Source organism: Triticum dicoccoides, chromosome 7B (genome assembly GCF_002162155.2).
Source record: "Triticum dicoccoides isolate Atlit2015 ecotype Zavitan chromosome 7B, WEW_v2.0, whole genome shotgun sequence".
Taxonomy (NCBI): Eukaryota; Viridiplantae; Streptophyta; class Magnoliopsida; order Poales; family Poaceae; genus Triticum; species Triticum dicoccoides.
In genome coordinates, this window is record NC_041393.1 from 625959421 (window position 1) to 625967391 (window position 7971).

Below are 7971 nucleotides of genomic sequence, written 5' to 3' on the forward strand. Positions count from 1 at the left end.
CCAGGGCCGGCGCACCCACTAGGCCCCCTATATAAAGAAGGGGGGAGGGAGGGCAGCCGCACCCTAGGCCCTGGCGCCTCCCTCTCCCCCCGTACCACCTCTCCCTCTCGCTGAGCTTGGCAAAGCCCTGCGGAGATCGCCGCTGCTTCCACCACCACGCCGTCGTGCTGCTAGATCTCCATCAACCTCTCCTTCCCCCTTGCTGGATCAAAAAGGAGGAGACACCTTTCCCAACCGTACGTGTGTTGAACGCGGAGGTGCTGTCCGTTCAACACTAGGATCATCGGTGATTTGGATCACGACGAGTACGACTCCCTCAACCCCGTTCTCTTGAACGCTTCTGCTCGCGATCTACAAGGGTATGTAGATGCACTCCTCTCTCTCGTTGCTAGATGAACTCCATAGATTGATCTTGGTGAAGCATAGAAAATTTTTATTTTCTGCAACGTTCCCCAAAAGCGCAAACCAGTCATCGCCAATACACCTGGGACACTATGAAAGGAATTGCTAGTTTGAGCCAACTTCCTTGGGTTTGCATTGGGGACTTCAATGAAGTCCTACGTCCAGAAGAACAAGAAGGGATTGGGGAACATAGTAACGCACAGATTCAGGGCTTCCGGGATGCGGTTGATGTTTGCATGCTTGAGGACTTAGGCTACCAAGGAAATTTTTGGACTTTTGAAAAAAAGGTCCGAGGTGACACTTATACAAGGGTATGGCTGGATCGAGCACTCGCTACATTGTCTTGGCAAACAAGGTTCCCCTCGGCTTCCTTGAGACACATCACGATTGTCACGTCAGACCACTCACCGATTTTTTTGATGCTACAGGATGAACAATTGAGGCCGGCGGCAAAACCCCCTTTCAAGTACGAGGTCATGTGGGAGACACATGATAAGTGGAAGGACACAATCATGCAATATTGGGGGCAGGAGCAACCGGCCGTTAGTTTGGAGGGTTTGAGAATAAAGCTCCAGGCAATTTCAAGTGATCTCAGCAAGTGGAATAGAGACACGTTCGGCATCGTTCAAAAGGAAATAAGAAAGCTCACAGCGGAACTGGAAAGGTTGAGGGGTGAACCGACGAGGACAGGTCCGTCTCATGTCGAACTCAAGATCAATGAAAAATTAGTTGAGATGTATCACCGAGAAGAGCTAATGTGGCGCCAACGATCGAGGCTGGAGTGGTTGTCTGCAGGGGACAAAAACACTCGTTTTTTCACATGCAGACGAACATGAGAAGAAAGAAGAATATGATTAAGGCACTAGCGAGCTCGCTTGGGGTCTCAGTCAGCGATCCGGCTGAGTTGAGGAAGATGGTAACAGAGTTTTATATGAGTCTCTACACAACGGAGGGCGTCAGTAATATGAATGCGGTTATCCAGCATGTACCCAGGAAAGTGACACAACAGATGAATGAGATGCTTCTGGCCCCATACACAAAGGAAGAAGTGAAGATAGCTTTATTCCAGATGGTTCCAACCAAGGCTCCGGGACCAGACGGCTTCCCAGCTCACTTCTATCAGAGGCACTGGGACATTTGTGGAGAGGAAGTCACGGCCGCAGTGCTCAGAATAATTCGTGGGGAAGAAAGCGCAGAGTGTGTCAATGACACGGTTCTAGTGCTTACTCCTAAGGTGATAAACCCTACACTCCTCACTCAATTTCGACCTATTAGTTTATGTAATGTCATATACAAGATTGCATCGAAAGTTATTGCAAACAGGCTGAAAGTAATCTTGCCAGACATTATATCTACGGAGCAGTCAACTTTCATCCCAGGCAGGCTATAATGATGACTAGTCCGTAGATATAATGTCTGGCAAGATTATAACATCACCCCAGTCACTGTGCCCTGAAGTTGGATATGATGAAAGCATATGACAGGTTGGAGTGGAGCTATCTTCGGGCTATAATGATTCAGTTGGGCTTCTCACAACAGTGGGTAAACATTATAATGGGTATGATCAACTCCGTTTCATTCTCTGTCTTATTTAATGGAGAGAAGCTTGAGAGTTTCAAACCATCCAGGGGCATCCGACAGGGAGATCCTATCTCCCCCTATCTTTTCTTGATTGGAGCAGAGGGCCTTTCGTGCCTACTTAAAACAAGTTCTTAGTCATCAGTGCTTGGAGGGATCAAGGTGGCACCAACAGCTCTGGTTGTAAACCATCTCCTTTTTGCTGATGATAGCATGTCGTTATTCAAGTCTAGTAATGAGGGGGCAGTAGCAGTTTCAAACCTGTTCGAGTTATATTGCAGTGCATCTGGACAGCGAGTTAACCATGATAAATCCTCTATTTTCTTCAGTAAAGGGTCTCCACAGCACCTGCGGGACAACATTAAGAATATTTTGAATGTGCAAAACGAGTCACAGAATGATCGTTACTTGGGTATGCCCACGGATGTAGGACAAAATACGATGGGCACATTCAGATATCTCAGAGACCGGGTGTGGGAAAAGGTTCGAGGTTGGATGGAGAAGCTTCTGTCGGCTGCGGGGAAGGAGGTACTTATAAAAGCAGTCGCACAGGCCCTGCCGGTTTACTCTATGGCTTGCTTCAGGCTTCCGAGGGGACTTTGTGAGAATATAACATCAACCATTAGGCAATTTTGGTGGGGCAGCAAGGCTGGAAAACAAAAACCGAGCTGGGTGGCATGGGATATAATGACAAGGCCGAAACACCTTGGAGGTCTCGGCTTTACAGATATGGAGGTACTTAATCTAGCGCTACTTTCTAGATAGGCTTCGAGGATTTTATGTGATCCTTCTTCTCTCAGTGCACGTATTCTGAAAGCGGCATACTTCCCAAATTCAACACTACTTGAAGCTGAACTTGGAGGTCGACCCTCCCAGATATGGAGGGCGGTTCTTGATGGAAGAGACATGCTCCGGCAAGGGATCATACGAAGGATTGGGAATGGAGTTACCACGGAGATATGGTCCCATAACTGGTTGCCTAGGACCGGTATGATGAGACCCATCACCTCCCTAATCACCAACCCTCCGAGGTATGTGTCAGAATTGATCAACACTGCGTCAGCTTCATGGAATGAACAGTTGGTGCGTTCGTTCTTTGTTCCCATTGATGCTGAAGCAATTTTGTCTATCCCGCTTTGCACAAGGGATATTGATGACTTTTGGGCATGGAGTGGAGATAAACGAGGGTTTTTCACAGTCAAGTCTGCTTATAAGATGATATTGCAAACCAAGCTTACAAGGGAGAATTGGATTGAGGAAAATGATGGACCCTCGGCAGCTGATCAGGAGGGTAAAGCATGGACTGGACTTTGGAGAACGGAAATACCATCGAAGGTGAAAATGTTTTTGTGGCGTCTAGCCCGGTGTTCTATTCCTACGGCAGACCTCCTCCAGCACAGAAACATGGCAACATCGGGGGCGTGCAGGTTGTGCGGAGCAAGGGACTCTTGGAGACATGCTCTACTCAATTGTTCTATGGCCAGAAGCACTTGGGCTCTTTCTGATGAGGCCTTGGTGGAACAGATGCTTCAGTATGATATTGACAATGCAAAGGAGTGGGTCTTCAAGATGCAAGAGGTGCTGACAGATGGTCTTTTTGTTCGATTGGTAATTACACTTTGGGCCATATGGAGTGCCCGAAGAAAAGCTGTCTATGAGGATATTTTCCAAAGCCCTATGTCAACCCATATGTTTATCCAGGCATAGATTAATGATCTCCAGTTTTTGAAGAAACCGGCACAGGGAAGCATATGTCCAAAAGCTCCGAGGCCTACTCAATGGCTTCCACCGTCAGGAGACTGTGCCAAGATAAATGTAGACGCTGCAACAAGAGCAACGGCGAGGGCAGGCTCTGCTGTCGTGATAAGCAGGGATAAAGACGGCTTTTTTCTTGGGGCTTCAGCTCTGGTGGTTGAGGGTGTCAATGATCCTACTACATTAGAGGCGCTGGCGGTCCGAGAAGCAATGGCACTGGCAGATGATCTGGGCTTACACTCCATCCATGTGGCGTCAGATTGCAAGATAGTGGTTGATGATATCAAGCGGAGGAGTGGAGCATCTTATGCAGCAATAATACATGAAATCATAGAGTACTCTAGTAGTTTTACTACTTGAAATTTTTTCCATGAGTTTAGGAGCTCGAATTTCAAGGCTCACAAGCTCGCGAAGCATGCTTTACAACTAGGGCTTGGTCGCCATGTCTGGTTAGGCCAGCGTAGTGAACTTAATTCCGTCCCTGTAAACATCGTGACGGTTCAATAAAAGCTTCGTGGGATTGTCTAAAAAAACAGTTTTCTACTGCCAGGTGAAGCGAGAAGCCAATCAAGAAGCTGAATCTTATAAGTTTTTGAGAAGTTGTAGGATATCAGTAAAGGCCCTAAGTGAGCCCTGAATTCGTATGTGCAATTCTTCTTCTTTTGTTCCTAATGCAGTTGTTCTTGTTTAAGGCTAGCTTTTGGCAGTTCTTTTTGATTTTGATATCTTGCAATTAAGTGACTACTTTGTCTTAGGGGTTTTCAGGTCATCCTAATGTCTCTTGTGAGGCAAGGAACTATCATGCAACTTGTACCCATTTGCAAGACGTTTGAATTTTTGCGGCTTCCCAAGATGCCGATTGTTGCACGCCCATGCTATGCCGTCAAACTAAAACTAGGTATTGTTGACAACCAGGGCAAATATGCCCATATTATTGTGGCAAGGATTTTCCTTTTTCGTTTTTGTTGTTTCAACAAACAAGCAGAGATAACTCAGATGATACTCAAACACAAGTTCATTTTACCCTGTCAATTGAGGTTTTTTAACATGTTAAAATTGCTGCTGTTAATTACTCTTTTTTGAGAAAGAAAACAAAAGGCACGTCACTGGCGCCGCAAGTTAACTCATAAAATTTTATATTAGCGGTCGCCGATAAAGACCTGGATGACTACTTGTGCCGAAAATGTAGCTAGAGCGTAGGTGCCGTGCCACGCTCTTGGTCTCGCGCCACAACTCCATTTGCGTGTCTGTGTCCAATGCCCTCACCTCTAGCATTGTTGTCCTGGTGTCCGGCTCGACCGTCACTGCCATCCTATGATGGAGGTCCTTGTTGCATGTCCCCATGTTGCTCGTTGGTGTTGACACTTGACACACGCACGTGACAGAGACCCTCCAGCCCTCTGGTCGGCTGGCCGTAGTCATTCCGGTCCTTACCGTACTTCATCTCTACCCTATCACCGTATTCATGACGCGATGAGGAGGAGGCAGGAGTCATGGAGAATGTAGTAGTGTTCAGCCTTGTGGTCGCTGTTCATCGTTTCCAGTCGTCCAAGGTTATTCAGGGACGGGGCTAGAAAAAAAGCTTGATGGGGTCATATCCATGGCAATGGGGTCATCTTTTATAAATCTACAGTGATTAGTACTAAGTTAATGAAGAATTTAGTAATTCCATTGGGGTCAATTGACCCCAATGCCTACATGCCAGCTCCGTTCCTGAGGTTATTCATTGTGACTTGAGACATGTATACTGTGAGTGAACCATAATCAGACGCATGCCATACCTGTCTACCACTTCGCCTCTCTCCCGATACCTATCATTCCTACCCAATGGCTAGGCTGCCCAGATAGCGAGCGAAAAGTGCTAGTTCTTCCAACGCTGGAAAGGTGGCTTCTCAAAGATATGCTCGAAGGGAAGTGAGGGTGTGTATATGTAGGTAGTAGTCGAACTCGAAAATTTCTGTAATGAAGGTGAGAGATTGCATGACATAGATACCATAGGTTACGTACGATGTTAGGTGCCGAGAGTTAATTCTTTGCAGGTTTAAAACATGAATATAGTTTAAAACTACAACTTGACTTCTCTTAAGAATTACCTTCCTCTTTCACCGAAGTGTATATGCATGCATGTTTTAAGGATAAGAGGATTTGATTTTGCGCTGCGTATGCCTCTTGTAACATGCATACTACAAAGTTTTGTGTAAGAGCCAAGTTATCAGTAAAATTAAAATAAATAGTGAAAAAAATTCAAAAATTCTGATTTTGTGGGTGGATGTTCATGTTAGTCTAACAAGCGTGCTTGACAATTTTCATGCGAAACGGGATAGCAGTGCTTCATCGGGGAAAAAGCAAAATTAAGTGTAACATTTCGAGGTAACATTTGACGTTTGATTTTTTTCACACAGGTCATAATGCTTAAGGTTTTCCACCAAAAAATTGCCGGTAGTGTTTCGGTGTCACAATGAACACTTCTATTTTTTTTCATTTGTTTAACATTTGCAAACAACATTTTTGATGGGCAGGAGCAAATGCTCTCAAGAGCTGAATTGGATTTCTGAAGTTATCATTACTCGTGAAAAAGACATGCTAGAATGAAGGGAGTATAAAAATGTAGTTCTTGGAACTTTCAGTAGTCTGATCAAACAATCATAATAACCCATTTATAAGAAATCCGGCTCTTTCATTCATCCCTATGGCTCGTTGTCATAGTCCTTCGCTGCCATTGGGATGTGGTGGCTGCCTAAGGGTGTCTCCGTAATGGGCTGCCACCGACGAGATGCGGCGACCACCTACAGCCTGCCACGGGACGGTAATTGTGTGATGCACACTGTGATCTTAAAATTTCAAAATTGTTAGGTCACGAGGGATCTTGATTTTTCATATTGTACTTATTAGCTAATTCGATTTGTTTCCTCATGAAATGATACCAAGCACACTTTGTGAAGCAGGTTCTTTCCGTAACGAAGACACAGAGGAATAGAAACGGTTCAACTGTGTGAACCATGGGAAGGCTAGCAGAAGGTATTGGTGGAGGCACGTTTGTAGAGCTTTGCTACAATGAGGACACCACGAGAAGACGAAAGCCTTCATTATCCGCATCTAGAAAAGATATGAGGATGTAATTTACCAGTTAATGAAAATTAAAGAAAGGCACTTATCCCAGAAATGAAGGAAATCATCGACATCGCTTAGGTGGCAAGACTTCCTCTGTGACCTGTTTCAGCAAGGAAAATCAACTCATTTCTGACGAATTTGTAGCATTTTCCTCTTGACCAAGTACCGGACTGGAAAGATGAGACTAGTGTGAAGTACATCCTTCTGTTCTTATTGCCCCACTCTGCTGTGAATTGGGTCTAGGGAGTCCGTAAGCCTGTAATTCTAGTTAGTTTATTCAGCTTAGTATTGGTGGAAAATATCTCCAAAACCTATTTGTAACATGTACGCGCATTTTATATTCAGCACAAACACAACAGTCTAGATTTGGGAATTTGTTAGCTTCAATTCTCCATTCATTATACTATAGCCCCTATTTCAACCCTTGTCCTGGAAATACCGTGAAGTCCTCTGATTTGAATTCTTGAACTGAAACAATTGGATTTTGACATGTGTTGACTACAATCGTACATGACTTCCATTCTACATCTTGTCAATGTGCATGTCTCAAACTGCCAATACAAAGAATACATTTCTGTAAGCGCATGATGAGACGGTCTACTTCGGTACAACTCTAGACAGGCCAGAAAGCGATGGCCCATCATCACCTCTTAGCCAAGCCAACCACAGAATGACAAATCCGCAGTACTCACCCCCGATTGAATCAACAAGCGTTACACCATGAAATTTGGCAAACTGCAAGTTTTGTTCAATAACAGGAACAAAGGGGGGAACTCAAGAACACATGGATAACTAGATCCAAACCACACGGTCAACGTGGTTTCTTAAATACCCCAAAAGAAAAGAAGAACAAGGTGAGAGGGTTCTTCCCCGAGTTTTAAGACAAGCAAGTCTTCACACATTGATAATCTTCTCCACACGAGAAGGTCTCGAGTCTTCACTTTGTGCGTGACCTTGCTCTCCATGAAGAGCCATCTCCACAACCACAATGGAGGAATCTCACAAGGAGATGGTAGATGAATTAAGGCCTACCAAGATAGCTACCCTGGAGGTGGGGGAAGAATATGTATAGGTCCACTAATGAAGGGGTAGGTTGGGGCCGACACAGTTTGGTGGCTCCGGGTT